This window comes from Triticum urartu, chromosome 1A (genome assembly GCF_056163025.1).
Source record: "Triticum urartu cultivar PI428250 chromosome 1A, HENAU_Tu73, whole genome shotgun sequence".
Taxonomy (NCBI): domain Eukaryota; kingdom Viridiplantae; phylum Streptophyta; class Magnoliopsida; order Poales; family Poaceae; genus Triticum; species Triticum urartu.
Window position 1 is genome coordinate 320,137,246 of NC_141873.1, and position 17,019 is coordinate 320,154,264.

The following is a 17,019-nucleotide window of genomic DNA, read 5'->3' on the forward strand; positions in this document are numbered from 1 at the left end:
CCCAGCGCTCTCCATGACGAGGAGGGAGTAGTTCACCCTCGGGGCTGAGGGTATGTACCAGTAGCTATGTGTTTGATCTCTCTCTCTCGTGTTCTTGATTTGGCACGATCTTGATGTATCGCGAGCTTTGCTATTATAGTTGGATCTTATGATGTTTCTTCCCCTCTACTCTCTTGTAATGGATTGAGTTTTCCCTTTCAAGTTATCTTATCGGATTGAGTATTTAAGGATTTGAGAACACTTGATGTATGTCTTGCATGGGATACCCGTGGTGACAATGGGGTATTCTATTTAATCCACTTGATGTATGTTTTGGTGATCAACTTGCGGGTTCCGCCCATGAACGTATGCATAGGGGTTGGCACACGTTTTCATCTTGACTCTCCGGTAGAATCTTTGGGGCACTCTTTGAAGTACTTTGTGTTGGTTTCAATAGATGAATATGAGATTGTGTGATGCATATCGTATAATCATACCCATAGATACTTGAGGTGGCGTATCTGTGGGTATGATTATACGATATGCATCACACAATCTCATATTCATCTATTGAAACCAACACAAAGTACTTCAAAGAGTGCCCCAAAGATTCTACCGGAGAGTCAAGACGAAAACGTGTGCCAACCCCTATGCATACGTTCATGGGCGGAACCCGCAAGTTGATCACCAAAACATACATCAAGTGGATTAATAGAATACCCCATTGTCACCACGGGTATCCCATGCAAGACATACATCAAGTGTTCTCAAATCCTTAAATACTCAATCCGATAAGATAACTTGAAAGGGAAAACTCAATCCATTACAAGAGAGTAGAGGGGAAGAAACATCATAAGATCCAACTATAATAGCAAAGCTCGCGATACATCAAGATCGTATCACCTCAAGAACACGAGAGAGAGAGAGAGAGAGAGATCAAACACATAGCTACTAGTACATACCCTCAGCCCCGAGGGAGAACTACTCCCTCCTCGTCATGGAGAGCGTCGGGATGATGAAGATGGCCACCGGTGAGGGGTGCCCCCTCCGACAGGGTGCCGGAACGGGTCTAGATTGGTTTTCGGTGGCTACGGAGGCTTCTGGCAGCGGAACTCCCGATCTATTCTGCTCCCCGAAATTTTTAGGGTATATGGATATATATAGGAGGAAGAAGTACGCCGGTGGATCTCCGGGCTGTCCACGAGGCACGGGGCGCGCCCCCCACCCACGTGGGCAGCCTGGGATTCTCCTGGTCCATCATCGATACTCTGTGGGCTTCTTCTGGTCCAAAAATAAGTTCCGTGAAGTTTCAGGTCAATTGGACTCCGTTTGGTTTTCCTTTTCTGCGATACTCTAAAACAAGGAAAAATCAGAAACTAACACTGGGCTCTAGGTTAATAGGTTAGTCCCAAAAATAATATAAAAGTGTTTAATAAAGCACATAAACATCCAAAATAGATAATATAATAGCATGGAACAATAAAAAATTATAGATACGTTGGAGACTTATCAGCATCCCCAAGCTTAATTCCTGCTCGTCCTCGAGTAGGTAAATGATAAAAACAGAATTTTTGATGTGGAATGCTACCTAACATATTTCTCTAAGTAATTCTCTTCATTTTGGCATGAATATTCAGATCCATAAGATTCAAGACAAAAGTTTAATATTGACATAAAAATAATAATACTTCAAGCATACTAACTAAGCAATCATGTCTTCTCAAAATAACATCGCCAAAGAAAGTTCATCCCTACAAAATCATATAGTTTGGTCAGGCTCCATTTTCGTCACACAAGAATGCTCTCATCATGCACAACCCCGATGACAAGCCAAGCAATTGTTTCATACTTTAGTAATCTCAAACTTTTTTCAACTTTCACGCAATACATGAGCGTGAGCCATGGATATAGCACTATGGGTGGAATAGAATATAATGAGGGGGTTATGAGGAGAAGACAAAAAGGAGAAAGTCTCACATCGACGCGGCTAATCAATGGGCTAGGGAGATGCCCATCAATTGATGTCAATGCAAGGAGTAGGGATTGCCATGCAACGGATGCACTAGAGCTATAAATGTATGAAAGCTCAACAAAAGGAACTAAGTGGGTGTGCATCCAACTTGCTTGCTCACGAAGACCTAAGGCACTTGAGGAGGCCCATTGTTGAAATATACAAGCCGAGTTCTATAATGAAAAATTCCCACAAGTGTATGAAAGTGACAAAACAAGAGACTCTCTACATAAAGATCATGGTGCTACTTTGAAGCACAAGTGTGGAAAAATGATAGTAGCATTGCCCCTTTTTATTTTATTTTTTTGGGGCCTTCCTTTTTTTGGCCTTTCTCTTTTTTGGGGGACAATGTTCTATTAATTATGATCATCACACTTCTATTTATTTACAACTCAATGCTTAGAACTCGATACTAGAACAAGGTATGACTCTATATGAATACCTCCGGCGGTGTACCGGGATGGGCAATGAATCAAGAGTGACATGTATGATAAATTATGCATGGTGGCTTTGCCACAAATACGATGTCAACTACATGATCATGCAAGGCAATATGACAATGATGAAGTGTGTCATAATAAACGGAATGGTGGAAAGTTGCATGGCAATATATCTCGGAATGGCTATGGAAATGCCATAATAGGTAGGTATGGTGGCTGTTTTGAGGAAGATATAAGGAGGTTTATGTGTGATAGAGCGTATCATATCACGGGGTTTGGATGCACCGGCGAAGTTTTCACCAACTCTCAAGGTGAGAAAGGGCAATGCACGGTACTGAAGAGGCTAGCAATGATGGAAGGGTGAGAGTGCGTATAATCCATGGACTCAACATTAGTCATAAAGAACTCACATACTTATTGCAAAAATCTACAAGTCATCAAAGACCAAGCATTACGCGCATGCTCCTAGGGGGATAGATTGGTAGGAAAAGACCATCGCTCATCCCCGACTGCCACTCATAAGGAAGACAATCAAATAACACCTCATGTTTCAAATTTGTTACACAACGGTCACCATACGTGCATGCTACGGGACTTGCAAACTTCAACACAAGTATTTCTCAAATTCACAAATACGCAACTAGCACAACTCTAATATCACTATCTTCATATCTCAAAACAATTATCAAGCATCAAACTTCTCTTAGTATTCAATGCACTTATATGAAAGTTTTTATTATATCCCTCTTGGATGCCCATCATATTAGGACTAAATTCATAACCAAAGCAAATTACCATGCTGTTCTAAAGACTCTAAAAATAATATAAGTGAAGCATGAGAGTTCATCTATTTCTATAAAATAAAACCACCACCGTGCTCTAAAAAGATATAAGTGAAGCACTAGAGCAACAACAAACTACTCCGAAAAATATAAGTGAAGATCAATAAGTAGTTGAATAATTATGTAACTATGTGAAGACTCTCTAACATTTAAGAATTTCAGATCTTGGTATTTTATTCAAACAGCAAGCAAAACTAAATAAAATAAAATGATGCTCCAAGCAAAACACATATCATGTGGTGAATAAAAATATAGCTCCAAGTAAAGTTACTGATGAACGAAGATGAAAGAGGGGATGCCTTCCGGGGCATCCCCAAGCTTAGACTCTTGGTTGTCCTTGAATATTTCCTTGGGGTGCCTTGGTCATCCACAATCTTAGGCTCTTGCCACTCCTTATTCCATAATCCATCGAATCTTTACCCAAAACTTGAAAACTTCACAACACAAAACTTAACAGAAAACTCGTAAGCTCCGTTAGCGAAAGAAAACAAAACACCACTTCAAGGTACTGTAATGAACTCATTCTTTATTTATATTGGTGTTAAACCTACTGTATTCCAACTTCTCTATGGTTTAAAAACTCTTTTACTAGCCATAGATTCATTAAAATAAGCAAACAACACACGAAAAACAGAATCTGTCAAAAACAGAACAGTCTGTAGTAATCTGTAACTAACGCAAACTTCTGGAACCCCAAAAATTCTAAAATAAATTGCTGGACATGAGGAATTTATCTATTAATCATATGCAAAAATAATTAACTAAATATCACTTTCCAAATAAAAAAGGCAGCAATTCTCGTGAGCGCTAAAGTTTCTGTTTTTTACAGCAAGATCAAAAAGACTTTCCCCAAGTCTTCCCAATGGTTCTACTTGGCACAAACACTAATTAAACACAAAAAAACACAACCAAAACAGAGGCTAGATAATTTATTACTAAACAGTAACAAAAATGAAGGAACAAGAATAAAATTGGGTTGCCTCCCAACAAGCGCTATCGTTTAACGCCCCTAGTTAGGCATGATGATTTCAACGATGCTCACATAAAAGATAAGAATTGAAACATAACGGGAGCATCATGAAGCATATGAAAAGCACATTTATGTCTAACCCTCTTCCTATGCATAGGGATTTTGTGATTAAACAACTTATGGGAACAATAATCAACTAGCATAGGAAGGCAAAACAAGCCTAACTTTAAAACTTTAAGCACATAGAGAGGGAACTTGATATTATTGTAATTCCTACAAGTATATATTCCTCCCTCATAATAATTTTCAGTAGCATCATGAATAAATTCAACAATATAACCATCACATATAGCATTCTTTTCATGATCTACAAGCATAGAGATTTTATTACTCTCCACATAAGCAAATTTATTGTCATGGGTAGTAGTGGGAGCAAACTCAACAAAATAACTATCATGTGAGGCATAATGCAATTGAAAATTAGAATCATGATGAAAAGTTTCATGGATATCATTATTCTTTAAATCATACATGTCATCACAATAATCATCATAGATATCAACTTTGTTCTCACAATCAATTGGAACCTCTTCCGAAATAGTGGATTCATCACAAAATAAAGTCATGACCTCTCCAAATCCACTTTTATCAATATAATCATCATAAATAGGAGGCATGATTTCATCATAATAAATTTGCTCATCAAAACTTGGGGGACAAAAAGTATCATATTTATCAAAAATAGCTTCCACAAGCTTGTGGCTTTGCATATCATTAGCATCATGGATATTCAAGGAATTCATACTAACAACATTGCAATCATCCTCATCATTCAAATATTTAGTGCCAAACATTTTAATGCATTCTTCTTCTAACACTTTGGCACAATTCTCCTTTCCATCATACTCACGAAAGATATTAAAAATATGAAGCGTATGAGGCAAACTCAATTCCATTTTTTTGTAGTTTTCTTTTATAGACTAAACTAGTGCTAAAACAAGAAACAAAAAGACTCGATTGCAAGATCTAAAGATATACCTTCAAGCGCTAACCTCCCCGGCAACGGCACAAGAAAAGAGCTTGATGTCTACTACACAACCTTCTTCTTGTAGACATTGTTGGGCCTCCAAGTGCAGAGGTTTGTAGGACGGTAGCAAATTTCCCTCAAGTGGATGACCTAAGGTTTATCAATCCGTGGGAGGCGTAGGATGAAGATGGTCTCTCTCAAACAACCCTGCAACCAAATAACAAAGAGTCTCTTGTGTCCCCAACACACCCAATACAATGGTAAATTGTATAGGTGCACTAGTTAGGCGAAGAGATGGTGATACAAGTGCGATATGGATGGTAGATAAAGGTTTTTGTAATCTGAAAATATAAAAACAGCAAGGTAACTAATGATAAAAGTGAGCACAAACGGTATTGCAATGCGTTGAAACAAGGCCTAGGGTTCATACTTTCACTAGTGCAAGTTCTCTCAACAATAATAACATAATTGGATCATATAACTATCCCTCAACAAGCAACAAAATAGTCACTCCAAAGTCACTAATAGCGGAGAACAAACGAAGAGATTATGGTAGGGTATGAAACCACCTCAAAGTTATCCTTTCTGATCGATCTATTCAAGAGTCTGTAGTAAAATAACATGAAGCTATTATTTCCGTTCAATCTATCATAGAGTTCATACTAGAATAACACCTTAAGACACAAATCAACCAAAATCCTAATGTCACGTAGATACTCCAATGCCACCTCAAGTATCTGTGGGTATGATTATACGATATGCATCACACAATCTCATATTCATCTATTGAAACCAACACAAAGTACTTCAAAGAGTGCCCCAAAGATTCTACCGGAGAGTCAAGACGAAAACGTGTGCCAACCCCTATGCATACGTTCATGGGCGGAACCCGCAAGTTGATCATCAAAACATACATCAAGTGGATTAATAGAATACCCCATTGTCACCACGGGTATCCCATGCAAGACATACATCAAGTGTTCTCAAATCCTTAAAGACTCAATCCGATAAGATAACTTCAAAGGGAAAACTCAATCCATTACAAGAGAGTAGAGGGGAAGAAACATCATAAGATCCAACTATAATAGCAAAGCTCGCGATACATCAAGATCATATCACCTCAAGAACACGAGAGAGAGAGAGAGAGAGATCAAACACATAGCTACTAGTACATACCCTCAGCCCCGAGGGAGAACTACTCCCTCCTCATCATGGAGAGCGCCGGGATGATGAAGATGGCCACTGGTGAGGGGTTCCCCCTCCGGCAGGGTGCCAGAACAGGTCTAGATTGGTTTTCGGTGGCTACAGAGGCTTCTGGCGGCGGAACTCCCGATCTATTCTGCTCCCAGAAGTTTTTTGGGTATATGGATATATATATATAGGAGGAAGAAGTACACCGGTGGATCTCCGAGCTGTCCACGAGGCAGGGGGCGCGCCCAGGGGGGTGGGCACGCCCCTCACCCTCGTGGGCTGCCCGGGATTCTCCTGGTCCATCTCCGATACTCCGTGGGCTTCTTCTGGTCCAAAAATAAGTTCCGTGAAGTTTCAGGTCAATTGGACTCCGTTTGATTTTCCTTTTCTGCGATACTCTAAAACAAGGAAAAAACAGAAACTGACACTGGGCTCTAGGTTAATAGGTTAGTCCCAAAAATAATATAAAAGTGTTTAATAAAACCCATAAACATACAAAACAGATAATATAATAGCATGGAACAATCAAAAATTATAGATACGTTGGAGACGTATCACTGACCATCCATGTTTGCAAAGATATCCAGTTTGTGTGATTACAATAATAGTGGAAGTAGATGATGAAACATAATACACACAAATAGAAGCCGATCACCTCTGTGATCTCTCTTTAGTACTAACTACTTGTTGGAGAAGATTAGGCACGGAGTTGGATGAGGAGGATAGCAAAACCAATCTCCCTTTCTGCAGTCCCACGGAAATGTAAAAACGTTGCCCGTGTGATATTTTGGCGGAACTGCACAAAACACTCTTAAGGAAAAAAATGATTTGTGTAGTTCACCAAAAGGTTGCAATAGCAACGAGGTGAAATGGACAGCCATGTTTACAAAAGGAGGTAGAAAGGAAATAATTACTACCCAGTAACACAATTTGAAGACACATACGCCGAAAAAAGAAGCATACTCCATGTAATAAGGGAAAGATAGCAGCATGGTGGTTTATCAAAAATGGTTTGAGGACAAGATTGCAACATGGAAAGTATGCCAGCCGAGATACATTTTAAGCAAACAACTAAAGAAGATCCACATGCAGGATTTTCCACATGCAGCAATGTGGGAAGATGGGCAGTGGAGCAAGGCCAGAGAAAGCTGTACCTGAGGGTCATCGGGGTGAAACTAGGAGGGCCTCGGCGCCCGGGATCTGCCCATATTGCGGCAGCGAGCAAGTGGCGAAGGCCCTGCCGTGCCGGAGCTTGGTCAGAGATAACGGCGGGTACTGCAGACCGGGACGTGCTACCTCAACGCCATCGAACAGAGAAATGATGCACATCCTCCCTTTCCGCCGGCAGATGGGATGCGGCCGGATCACTGACCAACGATGAGAGAGAGAGGCCACCACCGCCTTGTGTGAGATGTTGTGACAAGAGACAAACCCCGGCAGGCAGGCTCCATTCTATATAGTGGAGCGGATTTTTCCATTTTCCTCACGACAATCATTTTATATTCTGTACGTGCCATTGAGGAATATATAACTTTATTTAATACTAATGCATCAAGTCAAACTTTGTTCCGTCTATATGTGGTACACGACCCTCCTTCGAGTAAACAACCGCTACACGCGTCAAATTATCACGTGGGCTGCCTTTTCGTACAGAAACGAACTCCACCGTGTACCCGCGCAGGTCTGGCCAGGAACGAGATGTGAGTACGTGCGTCCTGTGTGCACCTCTTCTTTAGGTGCAGGTACGTATGTGGGTGGGTGTGAGAGAGATGGTTTGTGCGAAACAGAGGCAATGTGTCGATGATATCTCAAACAAAAAACATAACATATGCAATGTCTGTGAAATAGAGTCATGGATATATCATATATAGAAGGAGCGGTCCACGAGAAGAGAGTGGAGGGATCATCGGCGTGAGATATCGATAGAATCGAAAACATGGATGAAGTGTGTGGCTGCGCGATTGATATAGAGTGCCATCGAATTTGTGTTTTCCCACGTCAAAGATACAATGCGGCTGGCCTACTGGAATTTGAGAGGGCAGAGGTGTAGTTTTTCTCTGTGGCATGGATACCTACCTACAACGTTCGAATATCAGTGTGTGGGGGGGAGGGCGCAGAGACCTAACTATAGAGAGGTAGATTGACTAGTATATGTGTGGAGAAGGAGAGGGACCTAGCGCTGTATTAAGGGAGATCAATCGGCATCCATGCATATGTGTAGCAGAGGAATAAGGTTGGGAGAAATACAAAGGTAGAGTGTCAGAGGGTTGGTAGTGGAGTATCATAAATGGTGGGAGAGGCCTGCTAGACAAACGGAGGGTACGAGTGCAATATCAATAAGAGAGGGCCGGGGATGTCTGTCTGTCTATGCGCGTGCGTGTGAGAGACATGTCGGGAGGTATGCAAGGATGATGAGGGGAGACGATATGGTTGTGGTAAGCATACGTAACTACATAGGAAGATCAACCATCGTGTGTCCGAGAAAGGGAGAGACATAACTAGTGAGGTAAGTCTATCGGTGCATGGGGAAAAAGAATTATAGTTGACCTAGCTATATGTAGGGAGATCGGTACGTATACATGCATGCATGTGTTAGAAGCAAATAAGGTCCAGAGAGACAGACAAGGGGAGAGGGGTGCGGCTAGGAGGTGGTGCGAGAGGCCTACTATGTCGAGGGGGGAGGAGTGTGCAAGTATGAGATCGATGAAAATAGGGGCGGGAGAGTGCACCCGCGTGGAACCGTATTGGACATAGGGGGCATGAATGGTGAGAAGAGAAGAGGGGAAGTATGTGTTTGTGGTAGGTACAATTGGCTAGAGAGGTATATCGACTGATGTGTGTCGGAAAGAAATAGCCGGGGGGCCTACACACACCGCAAGTGAACAACTTAAAGAGAAATAACGAACGTGCGTGATGGAGGGGACGCTGAGGGAGGGTGAGAGGGGGCAGGCGTGTGCATGCACGATAGAAAGGTAGCGCTAGCTAGCTACAAAGAGAAGAGGATCGTGAAGGTGTAAAAGACGAACAAAGATCATAATTCATTATAAAAAAGTGGATACAGATACTTGAAGAATATATCATAATGTAGAACATTGATTATAATTTAGGCTAATGTGTGGCTTTTGCGGCTTGGGGCTAAATACTTGTCATAATTTAGGGGGCGGGGCACTATACTTTGTGTGATAAACACTGTGTACGTATGGAACATGGTTTAGATTATGAATATATAGTTAGTACATCAAATGTACTATTATTTGGAATCAACATCAAGTGTATTAAAAAATTGAATTCGAGTTCATATAGTACACATAGTTCATATCTATTTCTATAGTAATCATGTGGTGTGTTGTTAAGGTAATACACGAATGATGGTTGAAGTTGGCAACAATCATGATTGTAGATTCTTATTCAAATAGATAAATGAATTCAAATTTAGTTCGAATTGCAGCGGTAGTATAGACATTTGGAATGCACTAAAATGTTGGTACGAGTAGGTTACATGCATTATACAGCTAGCAAAAAAATATTAATTGGATATAACATGGATTCATACTCTGTTTTGAATAGCATTTGTATAATAAAACGGGACAAGACTCTCTCTTTGTGTGGTGTGAATAGTTTTATTTTTTTTGTTTTTTTCATCGAGGAAAGTGCGAATTGATTTGATACGTACAAATAAAATATTACACGTTAGGCTTGTCCCTAAAATTCAACCCGCGCCTTGTTATATACCGAAAATTAAGATATCGTGCTCCCAAAACTGGCGCCTTCACAACCCGCGCCTTGCTATCCCAAAATTACAATGTGCGCGAAAACTCCCTCCAGCTGCCAAATCCCGACACGTGAAATCCCCCTTCTAACCCTAAGCCAAAAGGGCCGCTAATTCAAATCGCTGGGGGTACTTTTGTAACACACCCTACATTTTGGACAAGTGCGTCCCTAAGTCATGGTTCCCCCTCCCATCACCTCCTTTTCGCCATTTGAAATCCCAGGCTGCCATAACCTCTTCGCTCCAGCCGTGAAACCCTACCCTCCTCCGTCTGCCACCTCACCACTGCTAGTCGGAGCCTCTTCCTCGACGACGTCGTCCACCGCAACAGCTCGACGTCCCTCATCCACCACCCCGGATGATGATCTATCGTCCATCTCGTCATCCCGCCGGTTCAGCCGCCTCGTCGTCCACCTCCAAGGAGCTACTCCGACGATCACCTCGTCTATCGCGGCTGCTCCATCCCCATAGCACCGCCTTAACCTGCTCCACCGGAACCGCAGCATCCTCACCGATTCCTCAGACAAAGTCGAGGCCTACTCGGCGCCACCAAAGAGGTTGTACACTCATCGCATCGCACCTTCTCCTTAACTCGACCTCCCGGCGCCCACGGTGCTCCATCCTGCACCCCATGGAGCGGCTACCTTGAAGCCGGCGCCACGGGAGACATCTCCACAGCGGCTCTCCCCTGGTGTGAGGCCCCTTCAGCGGCGACGTCCATACCAGCCGGATCTGTTGCTGCTGCTCCGGATCTCGCTCGCTCGCTCGCACTGCTGCTGCTGCTCTCCCCCTCGCTTGTGCTGCTGCTCTGCTCCGATTTAGCTACACTTCAGCCGACTGAATCAACTTTTGGGTTAGTCGATTTTCAGGGGGTGGGGGGCTCGCTAGAGTTAAGGAAGAACTACCCGTAGCGGGGAGGGGGGCTCGCCGGAGAGGTGCCCCACTATCTATCTTAGGGTTCAGGGTGGGGCGGTGGTCGCCGGCGGTGGGGGCGCGGTGGTGGGGAGGTGGCGTGGGGATCGCCCGAGAAAAAGCTCGGTGCGGGGGGGGGGGGGCTAGAGGGCTAGCCGGGGCGGCGGTGGGGAGTTGTTTCGGGGCGGCGAGGCGGTGGCAGACTGGCGGTGGGGAGTTGTTTCGGGGCGGCGAGGCGGCGCGGGGGCCGGCGGTTCGGCCGATGGTGGCTGGCAGCTCAGGCGGGTGCAGGTTGAAGATGAACTGCAGGCCCTCCCAAAACTACATGTGAAGTGCCTCTCTACTACCATTGCGTCCAGTTTCGACAGTAACATTCAGATTCCACAATAAATTTCAGTTTCGATAGTTAAGTTCAGAGTCAACAGTTTTTACCTCATCTGTTGTAGTCAGGTGGTTTTTGGTGGTAATGTATTTTACATCATCTATAGGAGATGCTATTAGAATCCCACTTGAGATTAACGATGTCTATCTTGTGTTGCTTCAGCCTCGTCGTCTTACGGCTCAACAGAGCTGCTCCAACGATAGAACAATCCATCACAACAGAGCAGTGCCCTGGACGCCGTCTATAGATTCCTCAAATCTTCCTCCACACCTCCGACAACCACCTCTGCCTCAACTTCTTCAGCGACCAACCCAATGATGTTGAGGTCGACACGGCTACGGCAAAGAGGTTGTACACTTGTTGCATCACTTATTACTCTACATTCATGTTGATCCATTAGGGCTATTTTGGTTCAATGGAAAAACATAGCAATAGCAAATTTTCTATGGCACTCTACTATTCAATTATTCATGCATTTTGTTGAAAGGAATGGAGCAAAACATCCACCTGGACCTACTTTTCAAAATCCTATGCATGAAAACAAGAACGAGTGCATTAATGGCAGAATAACATTCTAATTGTACACGCTTTCATATGGTTTCACTTTTTTTGGCCATGTTTCTTTGCATTCCTCTGCTCTTCCAATTCCTGTGAACCAAACACCCAAGTTGACAGAAATCATGTGTTTACAAATGCTTTGTTTACCATGTGCATTCCTATCCTATTCTGGTGTTTTTCCTATCCCTGCGTTTTTAGAATCATGCAAGCCAAATGAGCCCTTACATAATTACTTCACTTACAGGTAGGTGTCGAAGGAAACTTTGTGTGGTTTGTCCTGCTCCTGTCGCGACGTCGTCCACCTCATCTGAGCTGCTCCATCGACAGAAGCATCCACCAAACCAGACATCACGACTCCTGACCGTCTTTCGCCGCCTCAGATCTCCTTCCCTGCTGCCAGCACCCACCACAATGGCATCACCATCATCGACTCAGTAGATGAACCTGAGGAGTACACGGGTCCACAAGAGAGGTCGCACTCTTTTGTTTCTGCTTATGTTATGCATTAGTTAAACTTACCTGCTACTTTATCGTCCTGTTCACCTCTTAGACTCCAAGTCAGGTCCAAATTAATGTTCAAACTTGAGTTCTAAATTAGTTGTGGGGCACATATCAAGGCAGCAATGAATAGTATCTATGTCTAATATCTGGTTCACCTAGGGTATGCCTATGTTTTTCATCTTGGGCGGGAAACAAATAGTAAAGCAATCATCATCTGTCTTTTTATTAAATTAAAGCAATCATTAGCCTGCTATCATTATTTTTGGATCCATCCACTCGTTGTTAACATCACTCTAGATTTATGCATGCTTTCCTTACATAATCTCACCATATTTTTCTCGTGTGCATGTCAGATATTGTACACAGTCATGCTGAACATGTAGAGAAAAAAGAGAACAATTTTGCGCGGCAATACAATGTCATGCAGACATCGCTCCATGGTGGGTTCAATGGCAAACCCTCCCCCCTCTCCAGATTGTAATCCATAGGAAGATATCTGTTCAGAGGCGAATTCAGATGTAGCTGACCACTTCTATTTACCCCCCCCCCTCCAAAGTATTTGCTCTACCTTGGCATGATGATGTTAGTCATATCATGCATATGTTGCCTTGCAGTGCCTACTTTTGACATCATATATGTCATCTGCTTAGTTTAGACATGTTCTGTAATGCCACCTGTTTATTTTCTATATCATATATGGGAATTATGCAGTCTCATGTCTTTTAGCCAGCCATAATATATGTGAAATGTGCAATGCCATCCTGTTTAACTAGGCATCATATATTTGAACGATATCTTGCCCATCCTTTTCTTCATTACATTTCCATTTGTCGACAATGTGTGTACATTAAACTACTCTTCCTGTGAATCAGCCATTTGGGTGGGAGATGGAAAAATCTGGATGAAAACAAGGCCTTCAGAGCAGACAGTGCTACCTGTCGAAGCAGATCTCTTGTTGGGTCCCGATAGCTCCTCAAAGATGGATTCAGAGACACATGACCAGTCCTATTCCCCCACCGAGGTGTATGCTCTAACTTGGCACGGTTATACTGCTCATATCATGCATATGGTGTCTTGCATTGCATAGTTTAGACATCATATACACAATATTCAACACCATGTTCTTAGTTCAGACATCATATATGCGAATGCCCTCTGCTTAGCATATAAATCACATATGTGAATTAAATCATGTGATCCTTATTATTTAGATAACATGTATGTGAATTATGTCATGCGGTCCTGTTTAGTTATTCATCATATCTTTGAATTATGTTATGCTATGCTATCCAGTTTAGATAGACATCATATATGTGAAATTATGTCATGCTATCTGTTTTAGTTAAACAATATACATGTCAACTATATCATGCCCTCTTTTTTCCACACTATCTATTGCATCCGTCTCTCATACAATGTCTGTACATTCAACTATGTTTCCTGTTTATCAGCCATTAGAATTGGAGCAGGTGATGCCAGTATCTAGCGGAGTAAAAACACGGTCTTCAAATAAAACAGTGCTACCTCTTGGTGGAGATAGCACCCCGGTTGTACATGCACGAGAACTAGCCCTACCACACATAACCCAGACTCTCGCAGATTGTACCCCTACTGCGATGGACAGTGAACCAGCTTCACCCAATCTAACCCCAACAGATAGTAACCCAGTTCCTATTGATACAGCACCATCTCCACCACAGAGCTCCCAAAGAAGAGCAGTTAGTAAGGCAGCTCCAGTGCCCAAAGGGCCAGTACTACCATGGCGAACCCCAACTCCACCAGTTAGTACGCCTATTCCTGTGGAGGAAGCACAACCAGCTAGTGTAGTTTAGCATCTATCGCATTTGATGTTGTTAAATCCTATGTGCGTATCTTCCCATCTTGGAAATATTATACTAAAGATGAAGGAAAATGCCAGTTGCAGGTGTTTGTCCAGGATTTATGTGTAAGTAATGTTATTCATGGCAATTACTTTGCTTTGTCCCATACATTCTACTTCCATGATGGTTATAATACAGAAAATTTCCCATTTTCTCTATAGAGAAGGACCAATTTGGAAACTCGGGATGAGGTAACCTGTGCTAATACCTCTGCTATCTTCAAGAATGCTTGGTGGCAATATCGGAATTACCTGAAGAAAACGTACTTCACTGGCAAAGAAACTCATCAAATTCCCTTACGTTCTCCTGAGACACATTTACTGGACAATGACTGGGAATGCCTTGTTTTGTACTGGTCCCGAACCAAGAATGTGGTAAGGTCTATGAGCTCATTTTCTATTTTAAGTACTATATTCTTGCGTCTTACTATAGTCTGTTCATGTAGAACAAGTGCTTAAACCTGAAGAACAATTATTCTAATTTAAGATTCCATTGCTATCATGCATACTGCTTTGCTCTTGTATCACTGTATTTACTCACACAAACTTATTTTTAAATTGAATGATCCAATCGAAACTCCAATAGCACAGCAGGTATGTTCACGCATGTTTCTTTAACAGGTTTTGCTCTTATCAATAGCTCTGTTGATTTCAATTTCAATTGTGTATACAGTTGACTTCTCATATCATGCACATTACTAGCATTACAACATAGCCAATAGTGTTGGTGTACATGTAGACCCGTGGTACCCATCTGAAATCTAGTTGTGCCGTGTAGTTTCCCACGCTTTGTATTCTTTCAGTGCTGCTTTGTCTTGAACTGATATGATTTGAACCGTGTCTCTATTTTGATTTGGCAAGACAATGCAATGACCATAGGACATAGATATATGTTTGTTTGATGCTTTTATAATGTACTACTTGGCAATAGAAGACTTGGTAGTTTAATCTTGTCCACCTTACTAATGAACTGGTTCATCGAAATGAGTTTCATATACTAGTACATGCTAAACATGTTATGTGTCTACTTGTTTCTTCTTTTAGAATGCTGACAGAATATTGGGGAAGAGTGCCTTATTAAGTAAGGTAAAGGAAGTAATGCAGATAAGGTTCAGGATAGTGAGACATCCTTGTTGGTCTCCAACAAAGCTGATAAAACAGCTAAGGAAAACTTTCTTGAAGACAGTGAGACAACCCCAAAGTCCTGTCTTGGTTTAGTGTTCGAGTTACTGGCCACTACCGCTTGCACAAGCTATTCAAACTCACTGTCTGAATCAGTTCGGTTTCTTGAGTCTCAACTACAAGCTGAAAGACATTGATCAGCTGTGCTGCGACAAGAAGCGGAAGGACTGCAGAAGTCCCTGGAGCATTCAGATGCATACTTTCTGGTGCAACAACAAGTGTTGGAGGATTTTAGCGCCAAACAGGACAAAGCTAATAAGATTGCTAAGCTTATTACCAACATGGTGGATACCCAGGATAACATTTCTTGAGCTCTTCTGAAGTTGTTTCAGTTATGGACTTGTTTTGATGCCGCGCTTATTTGCACTGGTGGCCAATTTAGACGGCTAGTGTATGTAATATGCTGCTTTGTTCCCTATATTTGCACTGGTGGTGAATTTTGATACCGAGTGGATGTAATATGTGTAATAGCCGTAATAGCCTAGCATTAGTTCCTTGCTTATTTATTTCCTTATTGTCTTGTTTAGTTGTTTGCTTGTAGTCACTGTAGTTTTCCACGTTTTTCTAGTGGCCACAATAACCATGGCAACACACGGACTGTTGTGACCATGGTCCTGCTACCTGCGTAGTGACCATGGCCCTGTACGATCCATGGGCCTTCCACGCGTCGTAGGATCCATGGGCCTTCTACGGGCCGTAGGATCCATGGGCCTTCTACGGGCAGTCTCATCTATGGGCCTTCTACGGGCCGTATAATCGTTTCGCTAAACATGGGCCGTACTATTCGTGGACCAATGACGGACCGCAAAATGGGTCGTAAACGGGCTAGAGTGGAAATCATTTGTTTTATGGCCCGGCCATAACGGGCCGTTAATAGGCCGTAATTGATGACGCTACGAAAACATCCCAACATGTTAACGGGCCACAAGCAGGCCGACTATAACCACAGGTTGAATTTGGCCCACAAGCTGAACAGGCCAGCAACGGACCGTAAGTAATCGAATTCTAGAAATGAGCCCAAGAATAAATGGCTCCTTAGAAGGCCGAAAGTTAACACGGGCTGGAAACGGCCGACAGACTAATGGGTCGTTAATGGGTATAAAGCGATACACTGTTCATTACGGGCCAGTTTCACCACGGGCCGTTAATGGGCCAACATTTATGAAGGGCCTCATATGGACAGGAAGACATCATGGGACAGACATGGGACGGAAGTTACAATGGGCTGGAATCATACTGGACGGCCCAGATAACGCTACTGGGCATAATTTGGGTAAGCCATAACGGGCCGTGACCTAGCGGGTTGTATATGGGCTATATGGTTATAGGTCGTTAACAGGCCCACCTGCTACCTCTTTGACCAAGTCAAATAGGCC